The sequence below is a fragment of the Sturnira hondurensis genome, unplaced genomic scaffold, assembly GCF_014824575.4.
Source record: "Sturnira hondurensis isolate 20B ecotype Veracruz unplaced genomic scaffold, ASM1482457v3 Scaffold0001509, whole genome shotgun sequence".
Taxonomy (NCBI): Eukaryota; Metazoa; Chordata; class Mammalia; order Chiroptera; family Phyllostomidae; genus Sturnira; species Sturnira hondurensis.
In genome coordinates this window covers 2677531-2696114 of record NW_028074140.1, presented here as the reverse complement: position 1 = coordinate 2696114, position 18584 = coordinate 2677531, and the positions used below count along the sequence as shown (strand labels likewise).

Below are 18584 nucleotides of genomic sequence, written 5' to 3'. Positions count from 1 at the left end.
ATTTAAAGAAGCCACGTCCACCCAGATGGGTAGGAGGGGCAGAATCACAGAGTCAGGGCAGAGAGCACATGGTGTGGCGTGGAGAGGTGGCAGTGGTGGAATGAGCAGTACCGCATTCATGTGTGGTGGATAAAAATCAGAAGGGTTACTGTGGGAGCAAGAGATCCCAGGTCCAGGCCAGGCTCAGCCCAGGGTTCCAGTGCTAGGAAGCAAAGCCCCATAACTTCTGGCTGTAAAAACCAGTGGGGGTTGGGGCGGTGGAAGAAACTGCCGGTTTCTCGGGAGAAAAAGGGCCCGCATGGACTTAGAACAAATGCAAACCCACTCACTCCAGGAATCACCATCAGGACAACAGCTGAAAGAGGGCCAGTCACATACAGGAAGTGGGTGAGGTGACTGGAAACAAGGACAAGAGCCGGGCAAACCTCCAGAAGCCAGGCAGTGGTATGGCCTCCTCTCTGACCCTTCCCACCACAGAGAGCCACAAAGCAAGAAAGCGATTGCCCTACCCTGGCAAATACCTAAGGCTCTGCCCCATACAATTTAATAGGTATGCTAAGACAGGAAGTCAAAGCAGCTCTACCTAATACATAGAAACAAACACAGGGAGGCTGCCAAATTGAGGAAACAAAGAAACATGTCCCAAATAAAAGAACAGATCAAAACTCAAGAGAAAGTGCTAAACAAAATGGAGATAGCCAATCTATCTGATGCAGAGTTCAAAACACTAGTGATCAGGATGTTCAGAGAACTCACTGAATACAGCAAAAACACTCAGGAAGAAATGAAGTTTACACTAAGTGAAATAAAAATCCACAGGGAACAGTGAAGAAAGAAAGCTGGGATTCAAATGAATGATTTGGAACTTAAGGAAGAAATAAACATTCAGCCAGAATGGAAAAAAGAAACAAGAATTCAAAAAACCAAGAAAAGTATAAGAAGACTTTGGGACCTAGCTGCTGTGGCTCAGTGGATTGAGTGCTGGCCTGTGAACCAAAGGGTCACCAGTTCGATTCCCAGTCAGGGCACATGCCTGGGTTGTGGGCTGGGTCTCCAGTGGGGACCCCATGAGAGGCAAACACAGACGAATGTTTCTCTCCCTCTCTTTCTCCTTCCCTTCCCTTCTCTCTAAAAATACATAGATTTTTTAAAAAATTTTTTAAAAGAAGACTCTGGGACATCCCCAAAAGTGCCAACATCTGAATCACAGGAGTGCCAGAAGAGAAGAGGAAGAGCAAGAAATTGAAAATGCATTTGAAAAAAACAATGAAAGAAAAATTCCCTAATTTGGTGAATGAAACAGACATACAAGTCCAAGAAGCACAGAGAACCCCAAACAAGTTGGACCTAAACAGGGCCACACCAAGACATATCATAACTAAAAGACAAGAGGTTAAAGATAAAGAGAGAATCTTAAAAGCAGCAAGAGAAAGGTGAGAATTACCTACAAAGGAGTTCCCATAAGGCTGTCAGTTAATTTCTCAGAAGAAACTTTGCAGGCAAGAAAGGACTGGCAAGATGTATTCAAAGTGTTGAAAAGCAAGGACCTATATCCAAGATTGCTCTATCCAGCAAAGCTCTCATTTAGAATCAAAGGGCAGATAAAGTACTTCCCAGACAAGGTAAAGGTAAAGGAGCTCATCACCACCAAGCCATCATTACATGAAATGTTAAAGGGACTTATTTTAAAAAAAAGATAAAAACTATAAACATTAAAATGACAACAAACTCACAACTATCAATAACTGAATCTAAAAAACAAAACCAAAAGCAAATAACCAGAATCAGAACAGAATCACAGATATGGAGATCATTTGGAGGGTTATCAGTGGGATGGGGAAGAGGAAGAATGCGGCAGGGGAGGTTCAGGGACTAAGAATTATAATAGGTAGGTAGACTTCCGGCCAAGATGGAGGCATAGGTGGAAACACTGTGCCTCCTCCCATAACCAAGTTTAAAAACAACAAAGTTTTAGTAACAAAAATGCAACCAAACCTAGAAAATTGAACTATACGGAAGTCCGACAACAATGAACCCTTCAGCCTGACCGGTAAGAGGGGTGGAGCCAGCGACTGGTGGAGGGGGGTTGTGCAGAAAAACTAGGCCAGACTGACTCAGGGACCCAGGCCCACGGGCAGCAGTTGGCAGATCCCAGGTGTGGGGTTGCAACGGGCAAACCCAATGAGGGTGCAAGGCGGCAGGCTGACTGAGGTCACACATTTGCGTGCAGATAAGCCAGGTGAAGGAATGATCAGTGAGACGGAGCGAGTAGTGAGACAGACCGCACAGACCCCAGTGGCGGGAAGCAGCAGAAGGGACTGCCACTGACCCTCTTTGACCCCACCCCCCACATACAGCATCACAACCCAGAGACTGAGTTGCCCCGCCCTGGTGAACACCTAGGGCTCTTCCCCTCATAGTAACAGGCGCAAACAGTCCAAAATATGGCTCAAGAAGAACTCAAAGCACCAGAGCCCATAACTCTAAGTGATCAAGAAATAGCCAACCTATCAGATGCACAGTCCAAAACACTGCTGATCAGGATGCTCACAGAACTGGTTGATTTTAGTCACAAATTAGAGGAACAAATAAAGGCTAAACTAGTTGACATGAAGGGAAATGCACAGGAAACCTATAGTGATGGAAACAAAACTGGGACTCAAATCAAGGGAGTGGACCAGAAGGAAGAAAAAAATGACCAAACAGAAAATAATGAAGAAACAAGATTCAAAAAAATGGGGAGAGGCTTAGGAACCTTCAGGACATCTTTAAATGCTCCAACATCCGAATTATAGGGGTTCCAGATGGGGAAGAGGAAGAGTGACTAGTGGAAAACTTATTTGAACAAATAAGAAAGGAGAACTTCCCCAATCTGGCAAAGGAAATAGACTTCCAGGAAATCCAGGAAGCTTAGAGAGTCCTGAAGAAGTTGGACCCAAGAAGGAACACACCAAGGCACATCATAATTACATTAGCCAAGACTAAAATGAAGGAGAGAATCCTAGAAGCAGCAAGAGATAAGGGGACAGTCACCTACAAAGGAGTTCCCATCAGACGGTCAGCTGATATCTCAAAAGAGATCTTACAGTCAAGAAGGGGCTGGAAAGAAGTATTTCAAGTCATGAAATCCAAAGACCTACAGCCAAGATTGCTTTATCCAGCAAAGCTTTCATTTAGAATGGAAGGGCAGATAAAGTGCTTCTCAGATAAGTTAAAGCTAAAGGAGTTCATCATTACCAAGCCCTTATTTTATGAAATGTTAAAGGGACTTATCTAAGAAAAAGAAGATAAAAAATACAAACAGTGAAAGGACAGCAAACTCACAGTTATTAACAGCCACACCTAAAACAAAAGCAAACTAAGAGGATAGCTACATTGGGAGCAGAACCATAGAAATGGAGATCACATGGAGGGTTAGCAACAGGGGGGTGGGAGGAGAAGGGGGGAGAAGGTACAGAAAATAAGTAACATAGACGGTTGGTAGAAAATAGATAGGGGGGAGGGCAAGAATACTAGGGGAAATATAGAATCTAAAGAACTTGAGACACGTGGTCATAAACTAAAGGGGGGGAATGGTGGGGGAGGGGTGTGCAGGGTGGAGGGTAATGAAGGGGAGGAAATAGCACAACTGTAATGGCATAATCAATAAAACATACTTTAAAAAAAGAATCATAATAGGTAGGTACAAAATAAACCTGGGGATATTAACAATAGTATAGGAAATGGAGAAGCCAAATAACTTATATGCATGATCCATGGACATGAACTAAGCAGGGTGGGGGAACTGCTGGAGGGAAGTAGGGTACCAGACAGAGTGGGGCAAAGGGGGATAATGTGGGACAACTGTAATAGCATGTATGATTATGTGCTATACTTAAAAATACACTTAAAAATAGCCCTTGCTGGTGTAGCTCAGTGGATTGAGCACAAACCTGCGAACCAGAGGATCAAGGTTCGATTCCCAGTCAGGGCACATGCCTGGGTTGCAGGCCAATTCCCATCAGGGGACGCACGAAAGGCAACCATACATTGATGTTTCTCTCCCTCTCTCCTTCCCCTCTAAAGATAAATAAATAAATAAAATCTTTAAAAAAATTATTTTGAAAAAATGCACTTAAAAAAATAAAGACGCTGTTTGCCTTCACTCCATATACAATGACCAAACAATCATGGATGCCTTCTGAGTGCTGTGGCAGGCACTCCCATTGGGCGTGAGACCTTTGGGAATGCAGACTAAGAAAACAAGACAACACCTCCTTTTACAGAGTATTTTTATGTAGATGTGTGCTATTACAAAATAGGAGACAGGTTCTTTTAGGAACCTTAAGAAAGTTGTGTAATACCAAGGAGGAGGACAAAGAAAAGTTAAAAGATTTTTAAGGACAAAAAGATTGTACTTTAAATCCAAATGTTCAATACCCTCACTTTTTGGATCCTGTGCACCAGCTGTCAAGCTGATTGCAAGAGTTTTAAACTTACATAAACTCCACTTAAAAAATTTAGAGGTTACTGACTCAATCAGCTCTCCCAAATAATTGAATCCTTTTTTTTTTAAAGATTTTATTTATGTATCTTCAGAGGGAAGGAGAGGGAGAGAAACATCAATGTATGGTTGCTTCTTGTGAGTCCCCTGCTGGGAACTGGCCTGCAACCCAGGCATGTGCCCTGACTGGGAATCGAACCGCAATCGTGTGGTTCGCAGGCCTGCACTCAGTCCACTGAGGTACACCACCAGCCAGGGCTCTGAATCCTTTTTTTTACACTGTCCTGGGATAGGATGGACCACCTCAGTAGCTTCTGAGGCCAATACATTTCTAGCACCACAATTACTTTAGCAAACCTGGTTCCCTTCACTTCTGCAACATCGTGCAGAGTTAGTGATCGAGTTTGCACCCAGATAACTGAATCTTAATTTAAATTTTTTTGGTTTGTCAGAGACACCTGTTTCTGCTCAGTTTGATCCTAGCTTTGTGACATCAACCTCAATCCTCTTTTAAACTTTCTCATTCCTCCTGTGTTCTATTTTGAAACATTCTGAAGCACCCAGCCTGATCAAGCCATATTCTGTTAGCAAAATGTAAAGGTCAGCTTTAGGCAATTACTAAAGCCTCTGAAATTGTTCCTCTGCCTTTTGACACGTTCCCTTTCCTTATCTTCCTGGCATCTGACTCCCTGACTTTGCACAGTCTCACAACACCTGCCTCGGGCCACTTGCTTGGCTGACAGTTAATTTTAGATACGCCTCTCTGAACAGTGCTCTCTTGGATGGATCGGATCGGCACACCGTGGGAGGTGAACGATGCTCCAGCACTCTACTTGACCCCAAGGACCAGCGGGAGCAGAGCCAGCCACTCACTAGTGGTCAGCAGGCCAGCCCTCCCCAGCTCCTTCGGGACATTCTACCTTTCCCCTTAGCTGTTTCTTTTTCTTTCTTTTTTTTTTTTTTTTTGAAGAATTTATTTATTTATCTTTGGAGGGGAAGGGAAGGAGAGAAGGAGAGAAGGATCAATGTATGGTTGCCTCTCATGAGTCCCCTGCTGGGAACTGGCCTGCAACCCAGGTATGTGCCCTGACTGGGATTGAACTGCGATCGTGTGGTTCGCAGGCCCTCACTCAATCCACTGAGCTACACCAGCCAGGGCATCCCCTTAGCTGTTTCTAATTAACCCTTTCAGGCTCTCTGTGAGACCTTACCTTTTAAAAAGTAAGCCCCCCCCCCAATCACACTATTTAACAAAAAAAGTATAGATTTCTTTTTTTAAAATATTTTATTTATTTATCTTTAGAGGGGAGGGGAAGGGAAGGAAAGAAGAGGAGAAATATCAATGTATGATTGCTTCTTGTGCATCCCCTGCTGGGAACTAGCCCCTGCCAGGAAATGGCCCGCAACCCAGGCATGTGCCCTGACTGGGAAATCGAACTGCGATCCTCTGGTTCATAGGCCTGTGCTCAATCCACTGAGCTACACCAGCCAGGGCAGATTTCTTTAAAATACCTTTTATGGGCCCTGGCTGGTGTAGCTCAGTGGATTGAGCACAGGCCTATGAACCAGAGGATCGCAGTTCGATTTCCCAGTCAGGGCACATGCCTGGGTTGCGGGCCAGTTCCTGGCAGGGGCTAGTTCCCAGCAGGGGACGCATGAAAGGCAACCATACATTGATGTTTCTCTTCCTCTCTCCTTCCCCTCTAAAGATAAATAAATAAATAAAATGTTTAGAAAAAACAAACAGCATTTGGAATCATATTCTAAAAAAAAATACCTTTTATGGTATCAAAAAAACTAAAAACTATTCCAAAAGGCATTTCATACACATAAAGATAACTACCCGCCTGTGGACGAGGTGGCTTGATTGACTGGAGCATCATCCTGACCCTGGGTTGCAGGTTCGATCCCCAGTCAGGGCACATACAAGAAGCAACTGACCGATGTCTCTGTCTTTCTCTCTCTCTTTCCCTCACCACACTAAAAAATAAATAAATAAATAAATAACCACATCCTTGGGTGAGGATTTAAAAGTAAATAAATACAATAAAACTACCTTAAAATTCTTTCAGCCTCTGAATTTGTTTTTTTTAAATTCACTGGTTTCTTAGAAAGCACCAATGGTACAAAGATTCTGAAATGAAGTTTTCAATGGTTATAAACCAAATGTGGAAGAAAGGGATTTTCTTTTCATGTGCACAACCATTTTTCCTTTCGTCTTTTTTTTTTAACATGACAATATCCCTAGAAGTTCTGTCATCAAAGTAAACAATTTTAGAAAAAGAAAAGTTACTTTTCTGCCTGTGGTCGCATTTGAAGGGAACAGAAGAAACCAAACCTGCCGACCCCTTGATTTCGGGTGTCTAGCTTTCAGAGCTGAGAGGAATTAATCTGTGGTGCTTTGTTACAGCAGCCCTGGCTGTGCACTGTGTGTGCCAGAAATTTCACTCCTATGCACATAGCCAGGGGGACTGAAACATGTGACCGCACAAAAATGTGTGCATGAATGTTCTCATCAGCATTATTCTTAACAGCCCAAACCCAAAATGTCCATCAACCAATGAACACATAGTATACGACATATCCATAAAACAGACTATTATTTAGTCATTGAAAGGAATGGAGTACTGATAAGATACTGCTACATGGATGAATCTTGAAAACACGCTAAATGAAAGAAGTCTCTCTTTTTTTCTGTCATGACAATATTTTTGAAGAGTTCTAGTCATTTATTTTATAGACTGTCCTTTGGTTTGGGTTTACCTGGTGTTTCCTTATGATTAAAATCAGATTAGGTACTTCTGGCAGAAATTCCACAGAATTCTCAGTATCAGGGAGCCAATTTGTTCTCTGTCTCCTGATTTTAACTTTGATCCATGGATAAGAAGGTCCTGCCAGTTTTCTATACCATAAAGTAACTATTTCTCTCTTTGTGATTAAGAAGAATATTGTGTCGAGCTGCACGTCTCAGCTACCAGGCCCTAGTTCCTATCCACCAGATGAGACTAACAAAGGACTGTAAAGGCCTGTTGGACAGACTCCAGCTCATTTTTGCAAATGTCTGGCCCCAGCCTTTGCCTGAGTGGTCAGCACGGCTCGCCTTCCCCACCCACTCGGGCCTCAGAATCTGTCTCCTTTCCAGATTCCTTCTACTCTCAATCCAGTGGCTACTTCAACACTTGGGGGGCTATGCTGTGATTTGTGCTTTTACAAATGATTGGTTGGTTAGTTATCAGTAGATAGCACGCCTCCTGGGGGCAAGAGTGGGGTCTATGGAGTATTTTTTGGGGGGTCTCAGAATGCGTTATACTATTGCTTTTTCATATGCGCTAGATAAGGAGACCCAGTGAAAGTGATTTGCTTGGGAGTTAGCGCTTTTGTTAAATTGGGGGGCGCGAGACCTACTGAGTAATGAAATGTGAAAGAATCTCTTGAAAGATAACAAGGGGGATGTATGATAACTGCCCCTTGCTTTTAAATCCGTTTACTTCTGGGAGAGACCTAGGTGACCAGAAATTCCAATCCTGGTATTTTATAAAATAAATTGAGGGGTATTTTATAAAAGAAATGAAGGAGAGCTGGGACTAAAACTCAGGTTCCAGGGCTTCCTCACCGTTGCTAAATTCCTTTTCGTCTGGTCCACCCTTTGCAAACACAAATGGGATGGACAGATTTCATGACCTTGGAAAGATGTTAACAGATAGCAAATTAAGATTCCTCCAATCATTATTTAAAAATTGAGCTAAAATCCACATAATATAAACTTAAAGCTATTAACCATCTTAAAATGTACAATTCAGTACTAGGTTTTTGTTTTCTTATTTAAAAACAATTAAAATTCCACGTGAGATTCCATTAGACCTGGTCCCATGTAAACTCTAGATAAATAAGGGTTTTCTGAGGCAGGAGGAGCGAAAGCCTGTGAAGGAATGAAGTCACTCCTCCTTCACTCCCTCCTCCCACACAAACTCCTGGTGGAGTTACAACTCTCGGTGGACACTTGCCAAAGACAGTAAATGAGTCACTCCTTCAAGTGCACTATTTTATTGCAGAGGTTTTCATTGTCTTTTTATTTTCACTGCTATGCTTTAGGTGCAAAAAGAACAGGGAAAAGCTCAGCAGCTTTGAAGACAGTTTTGGTTTGACTCATCCAACTGAAAAGAGTAGGGTGTGACTATTTCAGAACCCCTGTGGGTGGGTGGGAGTGGCTGGCCTGGTCTGCCTTTGCGGTCCCGGGGGTCCCCGCATCTCCCTGGAGGCCTCTCCTGAAATCCCCAGCGCGCAGTGGTTTCTCCCTGCCAGCGTTTGGGGCCACTCATCTGGTACCGGGCACAAAGCCCTGAGTATTTTGAGTTATCTTTTGAGGTACCTTGTTTGGGCTCAACCATTTGACTAAAGACTCTTTGTATTTGAAATCTCTTTTATATTTACCGAACTTGCTACTTTTTCTTTAATTTGTTAAATATTTATAAAAAATGTTTTAAGTTCTTTCCCTGTACATGAAATTTGTCCGGCCTATGTGGAATCCAAGTCCACACGGTTCTTACTCCCTCTGAGAAGTACATTCTAATAGAGAGATAAATAAGTTATGCTTATGTACCAAATATTTATTGAGCTTCCTCATAGCAGGCAGGATGGTGGGTACCAGGGATGCAAAGAAGAGTTGGACGAGGTTCTGGCTCACAGTGTGATGAGGATTGTCATTTGGGGCTGATCATAAGACTCTTTCCGTGAACTTAAGCAGGAAAGCCCTAGGAGACGTTTGAAATTCTCACTTAGACCAGAAAAGGTGTGGTCTTATGAGACACGTTCACAAAAAGGTAGGCCTAAGAATTCTTATTTTCTATTTTCTATTTATTTATTTATCTTTAGAGGGGAAGGGAAGGAGAGAGGGAGAGAAATATCAATGTATGGTTGCCTCTTGTGCATCCCCTGCTGGGAACTGGCCTGCAACCCAGGCATGTGCCCTGACTGGGAATGGAACTGCAGTTGTTTGGTTCACAGGCCCGAGCTCAATCCACTGAGCCACACCAGCCAGGGCAAGTGTTTTCTGTTATAAACAATTACTTGACTGATAAAGAACCCTAAGTGCTTGGTGGGAGGCCGGGTGGGCGTCAATGAAGGGTTGTTGTGGTCAGTGACAGGCTGGAACTCTAAGTCACCACATCTAATCGTATCCAACACTGCCTTCCATTTGGGGCCATTTCTTGTAGGGCACAAAGGAGATCAGACAAATTCTATGGTGCCTACCTGTGGCCTGGATGGAGACTTTCAGGTAGAGCAAGATAACAGCACTTTCAGAAGAAGGGGGAGGGGGAGGGGACGGGAGAGGCAGAACCATACAATTAGTTTTCATGATAGAGATCTTGAAGAAGCCAGAGGTGCTCACTATGATTTCAGTTTAATTGGAAACACACCCTGAGTGTTAGACGAAACCAAAATTGTTGCTTTCATCTGAATTCGAGACTTAGAGACTATGAGTCTAATTATGCCTCCTGCCCCCACATTTTACAATATGCACCTATTATGTTCTTCAAAGTTAGCTGGGTCTCTGAGATGATATGATCCAGCCCAATGAATGTGGCAGAACAGAATAATGCGTATTTTGTGACTGCTACTGCTGTCTGCGAGCACTGGAAAAAGTTCTGCTCTACTTCCGCTATTTAAGTTCTTCTGAGACCTCACTGTCATGTAATGACTTAGGACTCTTACATCCTGAGCAGGTCGGAGAGCGCGCATGCTGGTGGGCGTGAGTGTTCTTGCTGACTGAGAGAGAAGACTCTCATTTTGACAAGGAACTGAATGGCTCTTAGTGACGGTTCACAAATAGCATCCTGTATGACGCTGGGATTCGGCACAGAAGCCTAACAGACATTTTCTTTCTGCTAAAAGACAAACAAACAAAAAAAGTTGTTTAACAAACCCCACATTTTCCCACAAACCCCTTAAATCATTTTCTAGCACTGCTTTAACTCGCCTTCGGATAATTCTGAACACATCAGCTGTGACTGCTTGGAGTTCTTCAGAGAGGTCAGTGTGAGGTGGAAGATGACTCTGTGATCTTCATTTTACCACAAACCAGAAATTCCGTGTTAGTGCCAAAATAAGATCAAATTGAACATGTGTGTTGTGTTATGTTAAATTGAGTGTTCTTTGGTTACAAGTGACTGAAAACAAAGAGAGCTTAAGCAAAAAATCAAGGGGCGGAGGCACCTGTGGGAGAAGCCTGGCACCTCTCTGAGAATGCAGGGAGAGGTGGGCACCAGGCCCGAAGAGGGCGAACCAGGGGGTCTCTCTGGGCACCTCTGTGAGCGCCTTGCAGGCGGAGATTTCCTTCTTAGAGTGCTGGCCGCCTCAAACACTCCTGTGTCAAAACGGCCACTTCCCGGGGAAGAGAAAACAGTGTCCCCTCTTTGCTCAGGGTTTAGCTCTGGACCAGTGAGCCAGGAGGACAGGGCAGAACCACACAACAGAAGAGGACCTGGAACCACCCACTCGTCCGGGCAGAGCGGGAAGCTCTCAGAGGGAAGTGGGCCATCCACTGCCACCAAGTGTTCACCCTCGTGTCCTAACCACACATTACAGTTCAAGGTGAATTGTTTGTTTTCCATAGCATGGTGCTAAACAGATGAAATGATGTGTTTTTTCCTATTACTCTATCTTGAAAACCTTTTTAAATCCTCTCCCAAGGATAGGCCTATTGATTTTAGAGAGAGAGGGGAAGGGGGAGGCGAGAGAGAGACAGAGACAGAGAGAAAGACAGAGAGAGCGAGAAAATCATCGACAGGAGAGGGCAACATCAGTGGGTTACCTCCCATACACACCACAATGTGGGATTGAACCCCCAGCCTGGGTATGTGCCTGGTGGAGAATCACACCTGCAACCTTCCGGTGTACAGCACAATGCTCCAACCAACCGAGCCACTCGGTCAGGGCTATTTTCAAAACTTTAAAAAAATTAATTAAGATGTAGTGCAATGACATGAGCCAGAGGTGTGACCAAGGGAAAAAACAGCATGAGATTTTTCTATATGCCATGGGACAAATGTGAGAGGCAAGCAGCTTGCAATGACTATAACATACTCTCAAGGACTAATCTCGTATTTAGATTAAAAAACAGAATAAAAAATTGTTAAGGTCCCCAAATGCATCATTATTGTTCTAGGCCGTGGATGTTAATTGGCTTCTAGTCCAGAATGTGTGTATGTATCTAGACGCACGTACGTATGTAATATGCTATCACTGTCCTTCTCATCCAAAAAGTACGCTGTCTGCAGTCTTTCTAAACACACAGATTGAAGGCCATAATTAACAATGCCTAAATTACACCCATGTAAATATAGCTGTTGTAGTCATTATGTTGATAGCCCTACTTGTTTGTCTTGGGTGAATACCCTGGGTCTGTTTCCCATGGCTGTGCGACATATTGGACCCGATACATCTAACGTAAGTCCTGAGATGGAAAGGCTGTGGAGATGATTTCCTAGAAATCCAGAGAACAGCCCAGCATGCCTGCTTCGGTGACCTCAGATCCCACACTTCACCACTAGGAAGTGGATTCTGTCAGCCCGTCTCCATCCTCAGCCTCCAGGGTTGTCTGAAACTGTGAAATGTAGGTGGAGCCTGCACAGAATAGCTTCCTGCCCACTTCATAAATCAGCTTCATTTCTAGAGAGGCATATAAGCAAATGTTTCTCCCTCTTTCAGAGTATGTGCATGTACATGAGAATCCTGGAAATCCTCCCCGCAGACTGCAAAAAACATTTGCATTTCAGGTGAATAAATGAAAATGTCACCCCTTGAACTGCTGATCTCCTTATCATCCCATCAGCTGGGATTTGTTTTACAGTTCATTTAAAAACAAACTGTTGGGGGCTGTTTTCCTTCTTTCCTTCACTTAGAAATGGAAAAGGTGCCAATTTTTACTCCCTCTGTTAACCTCAGCCCACGGACTGTGAAAACACATTAGTCACCAATTTACACTTCTGAGGGAAAACACCAAAAGTAGGGGGGTGGCGGAGCAAACTCCAGGATTCTTTGACCAACAGATTTTTCTAAATAAAGTTTACGAGTTTGTATCTGGACTGCCGGCCTGAAACCTCAGAAACCTGGCGGGGAAGAGGCAGAAAAGGCCTGAGCCCTCTTTCCCGGGAGAGCCCCGCCGTGGGGCGTGCAGCACTGCACCCCACACCCCCAGATGCCCCAGGGGAGAAGGCAACTCCTCCTTCGAGGCCTTATCTCTGCCCTTTGTTCTCACTGCATCTTTCAGAAGGGTGTCCCGGAAAACAGCAGGGAGATTCTTCAACAAATTAAGAGTAGGACTACCACATGAACTCACTACTCCACTTCTGGGTATCTATCCAAGGAATGTGGAAACACTCAAAAAGATATATGTTCCCCTCTGTCCATTGCAGCATTATTCACCATAGCTAAGATACAAAAACAACCCGAGTGCTCATTGATGGATATATATATATATATATATATATATATATATATATATGATATATATACCCAGGCACATACACAGTCTACATACAGTGGAATACTATTCAGCCATAAAAAGAAAATCTTGCCATTTGCAACAACATGGATGGACCTTGAGAGTATTATGTTAAGTGAAACAAGTCAGATGAAGAAAGACAAATACCATATAATAAGATTTACATGTGGAATCTAAAAGCTAAAACAAACTCACAAACACACAGATGCTAGCAGCTACCAGAGGGGAAGGGGGCTGGGGCAGGGCTGAAGGGATAAAGGGAATCATGGTACAGTGATGGATGGAAGCGAGATTCACAGTGCTAATCACGATGTCGTGTATACAAATACTGACTTATAGTGTTTATAACACCTGAAAAATATACAATGCATTTACAACTTTTACCACAGTAAAAAAAGGAAATGGATAGATGATGGATGGATTGATGGATGGAGGAATGGATGAATAAATATGTAAATACATACACCAGGGCCCTGTGCAAAAGAATTGGGAATATGATTGACTCAGCCCTTTATTTTTGTCTTTCTAAAAAGAAAAAAGAAAACCATCGTTTTTCTTTATTTTGTTTCTTTTTATTTTTAAAAAACCAACATTTTCTACATGTGTGGCTTTTAAAAGACTGAGAAGCCATGAAAATATTTTCTTGGAAGCCAGCAAAAGTAGCAATTAATAGGAATTCAACAAAAGTGCAGTGTCAAAGTAAGAGAGCAAAAACTGTGTATTCAAGATGTTTTTGTCATAATAATTACAAAAGAATGATGGCTTGTAAAGGAAGGCCAGTATTTTGAATGAAGATGTTAAGATGATTTGGTACATTACGTGAGTAATTATAAAGAAATGCCTGGTACGGTAATGAAGGAAGATCAGTAGGTGACCTAGGAATCTAAACTTGCACAAGGGCTCACACCATGTGAGAATGCTAGGGAGAAGCAGTGAGCGTGTCTGTCCTACTACCACCTGGCTGGCCTTACCCCTGCCAGCAGTGAGATTCACGTAGGACACTTCTGATCTCCACCCTTACCTCGCCTGATCGGAAACATCTGAGGACCGTGCCTGCAGTCATCATTTCAAAACTGATTTGTTTTCTTTTGAAGGTGATTCTCAGCTGGGCGCTAGGGAAGGGAGGGCGTGGTATTCTGGCTGAACCTTGAGTGATTGGTAGGATTTGGACACATGTGGATAAGTAGAAAGGATATTCCAGGAGCAGGGAACAGCATGATTAATAGCATGGAGATAGGAATGTACGGGGCAAATAGAGGCACCTGTCTGCCCGGAAGACACTGTACTCTGCGATGTGACGTTAGCACTCGGCAGGCCTGGGCTGCGGTCCGGGCAGACCCTCCCAGCTGTAGTTGATTCGGCACTGGGAACTCTCGTGTGGACTGGCCTATTCTGAGTGGGCCTGCACCTCACAGACAGATTAACAAAAATAAAGCCAATTACAGCCAAGTGTGGTTTTTATTTCCACTGGGTAATTCTTTTTTGATTTAATTTTTATTGCATTTTCCCCCACTACCATTTAGTTCCCTTCACTTGAAATTCTTAGCTTCCCCCTGGTAGTTCTGCCACTTTTGGACTGAGCACGTCTGCCAGGTTCTTGTTATTCATCCTCTTTCATTTCTTTTAAATGACCAACCTTGGATGCATCTCAAACCTTGGGACATTTGGGTTACTGTTGGGTTACTGTTGTCCCTGATCTATGTATTTAATGTGCTGTGAAAGGGAAGCTGATCTGTTATCCATCAGACAGGAGGAACAGTTTCTCTCTTCCCGGGAGATTTCAATGTTTAGCCCAAGTGCCAAATACTTAAAATACTTTTTAGCAGCAGCCTTGTTGAGATATAACTCACATGCAATAGAATTCACCTATTTAAATGTATGATTCAAGCCCTGGCTGGATGGTTCAGTTGGTGGGAGTGTTGTCCCCCCACACAAAGGGTTGTGGGTTCCATCTCCAGTCGGGGCACATACGGTAGGCAACTGATTGATGTTTCTCTCCTATTCATGTCTCTCTTTCTCTCTCCCTTTCTCTCTCTCTAAAAGCAAAGAAAAAAATGTCCTCAGGTGAGGATTAAAAGTAAAATAAAATAAAATAAAATGTGCAATTCAATGTTTTTTGGTATTTACAGTATTAACACTTTTCAATCACGGTAAAATATATATAACAAAATTTGCCACCTCCTCCATTCTAAGTGCACATTCAGTCAGTGCATTAATTATATTCATGATGCTGTAAATCAGCACCGCAACGATCTATTTTCAAACTTTTCCATCCCTCCAAACAAACGCTTAGACTATTGTGATGCTATACGTAGGCTTAGACTAAAAGAATTTTGCGTGTAAAAGAGGGTGTTTAACACCATCACCCTCTGCCAGTGGTTCCCCAAGCTAGGTGTTCTTACAATTCCCTGCTGCCTGTGTGTACCTGGGCTGGGAGCAGCAGCCTTGAGGTGAGTCCCATCATCACCTGCAGGCTCTGTGCTACTCCTCCCCTCTCCAAGCCCAGGAGCTGGGCAGCTGGAGTTTCTTTCCCCTGCAGATCTCAGAGGCAGAGGAAATGACACAAGGCGTGAGGGCCAGAGGCGAGGCCTCAGATAGAAGCCCTGCATTTTGCACAAGAGAATATTCAACTATTCCCTCACCCCTATTTCCCACTCGTGTTTCCAGCTCCCACAGGCAATCACTTTCACCTGTTCGATGCACATTATTTTGTTTTACATTACTGTAAAATTTACAGTAATTTTGTACTCCTGTATTTTTAAGTTGTGTAAGTTATCTAGGCCTGGACCTAGATAAAGGGGTAAGGTTTCCCATCACTGCTTCTAGACTACCACTGAAACCCGATTTTCATGTATGTCCTCCTAGACACACCTCCCCGACTTACAGTAAGGAAAGATACATGCGTATCTCTTCTCTAATATGATCTTACCTTGGTGTCTTTTATGAGCAGGATATAACTTTTAAGAAAAACTACATGACATTCCCTGGTTCCTCTTTTTGAAAATCTAAGTCACTATTCCAGAGGCTCTGTGTCCTTTAGGGCAGGGGTCCTTAACCCCTGGGTCACGGTACCCGGTACCGGTCCATGGCCCGTTAGGAAGAGGGCCGCACAGCAGGAGGTGAGTGGCAGGTGGGCAATTGAAGATTCATCTGTATTTACAGTCACTTCGGTCACTCCCATTACCACCTGAGCTCTGCCTCCTGTCAGATCAGCGGTGGCATTACGTTCTCACAGGAGTGCGAAACCCTACTGCGAACTGCGCATGCGAGGGACCTAGGTTCACCTCCTTATGAGAATCTAGTGCCTGGTGATCTGAAGTTGAGCTGAGGCAGTGACGCTAGCACTGGGGAGCCGCTGCAAACACAGATCATCATTAGCAGAGAGGTTTGACTCCATGGAGAGTGTAGTAAGTCAATGGCCTGCAGACTCATATCAAAACCCTACCAGTGAGGGCAAGTGACAATGGAGCTGCATCTGGTGGCAGGCGTTATGGTGGCAAGTGAGTTGATGTACTTCAGTGGGACAGCTGCATCTGGTGGGAGGTTTCAAGTTAGAATCTGACACTAATTTTAGTGTGCCCGTGGCCTGCCCATTATTTTATGGACCACTTCCACTCTCGCCTCTTTCCTGCACCGCACACTGGCCTCAGTCACAGTTTTGGTCAGCCCACATGCTAACCGTAGCTGAAATGAGTGAGAAACAAACATCACTGAAAGGGCTACTTTGAAAAGGGGGAAAGGCCCAATGATGAGACAGCAGAAGCCTCTAAGACTGCCCCCAATAAGAAAGCTGCATCTAAACGAAAATATCAAGAGTCCTACTTAAATGAACAAGTTCATTGCAACAGGTGATTCACATTCTCCAATCTTGCTTTGCATAATGTGCAGTGACTGCTGTCCAGTGAAGCCATGAAACCTGCAAACCTGCTTCGCTGCATGGAGACCAAGCACCCTGCATTAAAAGACAATGCTTTGGAATTTTTCACTTTCTTTTTCTTTTTTTGAAGTGTTTCAAAAGAAAAAAATGTGAACACAAAGAACAGGAGCAATTATTGAAGGCCACCACTTCATCAAATGCGTCTGCACTGACAGCATCATGGCTGACTGCATCGCTAAAGCTGAGAAGCCCTTTACTATTGTGGAAGAGTTGATCCTGCCTGTGGCTAAGAACATTTGTTGCAAACTTTTAGGAGAGGCGGCACTTCCCAAAGTGGCACCTGTTCCTGTTTCAGCCAGCACCATAACTGGACAAACTGATGGAACAGCAGAGGGTATTGAAGCACAACTGTTAGAGAGGGTTAATGAGTCACCATCATGCGCAATCCAGGTTGACGAGTCTACCAATGTTGACAGCAAGGCGGCAATGCTTGTTTCCATGCCATATATTTTTCAGGAGGATGTGCATGACGATACGTTGTGTGCACTTTTGTTGTCAGCCAACACCACAGCTGCAGAACTATTCAAGTTTTTGAATGATTACGTATCAGGGAAACTGAACTGGTCCGTTTGTGTCAGTATATGCACGGGTGGAGTGGCTGCCATGACTGGATGGCGCTCTGGTTTCACTGCTTGGGTCAGAGAAGTCGCTTCTGAATGTGAGTCCACAAACTATGTCATCCATAGAGAAATGTTGGCCAGCTGAAAAATGCCACCTGAACTTAAGAATGTTTTGCAGCCTGTGATCAAAATGATCAAGCACATTAAAGTACACACCCTTAACGCACGTCTGCTCACACAGCTCTGGGAGGAGATGCACCAGAGCACACACGTCCTCTCTCACACACAGAGGTGAGGTGGCTTTCCACAGGGAGATCACCGGCCAGAGATTTTGAGTGATGAGAGCTGCTCCTGAGATTTATTTTAGAAAAACAGTCACCACTGGCAGCACATTTCAGTGACACAGAATGGGCCACAAAACTTGCTTGTTTGTGTGACCTATTCAACCTGCTCAACGAACTCAATCTGTCATTTCAGGGGAGAATGGCAATTGTGCCCTAGTCGGCAGATAAAGTGGCTGCATTCAAAGCCAAAATGGAATTATGGGGGTGATGAGTGAATGTGGGGACTTTTGACATTTCGAACATTAGCAGAGATTTTGAGAGACTGAGGGAAGGCCTTCTTTTCCCAGCTGGTGCGTGATCACCTATCTCAGCTTTCAGAAGAGTTTGAACATTACTTCCCAACCACAAAGGACCCTGAACTGGGAAGGAATGAACCCGCCGCCCATTTGTGAATGAGTGGTGAATGGACCCTGTCTGTGCTAGAGGACAAAGAGGATCAACTGCTTGAGGCCACAAATGACGGTGGCCTTCAGAGTATGTTTGAGACAACTTCAAATCTCCATACATTCTAGATTAAGGTCAAGGTGGGATATCCTATGATCACCACAAAAGCCCCGTAAAGCCTGCTTCCATTTCCAACCTCCTGTCTTCATGAAGCAGGGTTTTCTGCAGGGACAGCAACCAAAACGAGGTCACAGAGTGGACTGGACATGAGCAACGTACTTCGAGGGTCACCGTCTCCCATCACCACCCCCAGATGGGGCCATCTAGTTGCAGGAGAAGATGCTCAGGGCTTCCACCAATTCTGCATTGTGGT

The 18584-nt window shown here is 44.0% G+C and overlaps 1 non-coding gene across 1 annotated transcript; it reads right to left on the bottom strand.

The window, feature by feature from the left end:
* Positions 1-4760: 4760 nt before the first annotated feature.
* On the bottom strand, positions 4761-4893 carry LOC118975481 (small nucleolar RNA SNORA66). Its single transcript, XR_005064071.1, has one exon. It is a non-coding gene; the product is annotated as a small nucleolar RNA SNORA66 (small nucleolar RNA).
* Between the last annotated feature and the right edge of the window lie 13691 nt (positions 4894-18584).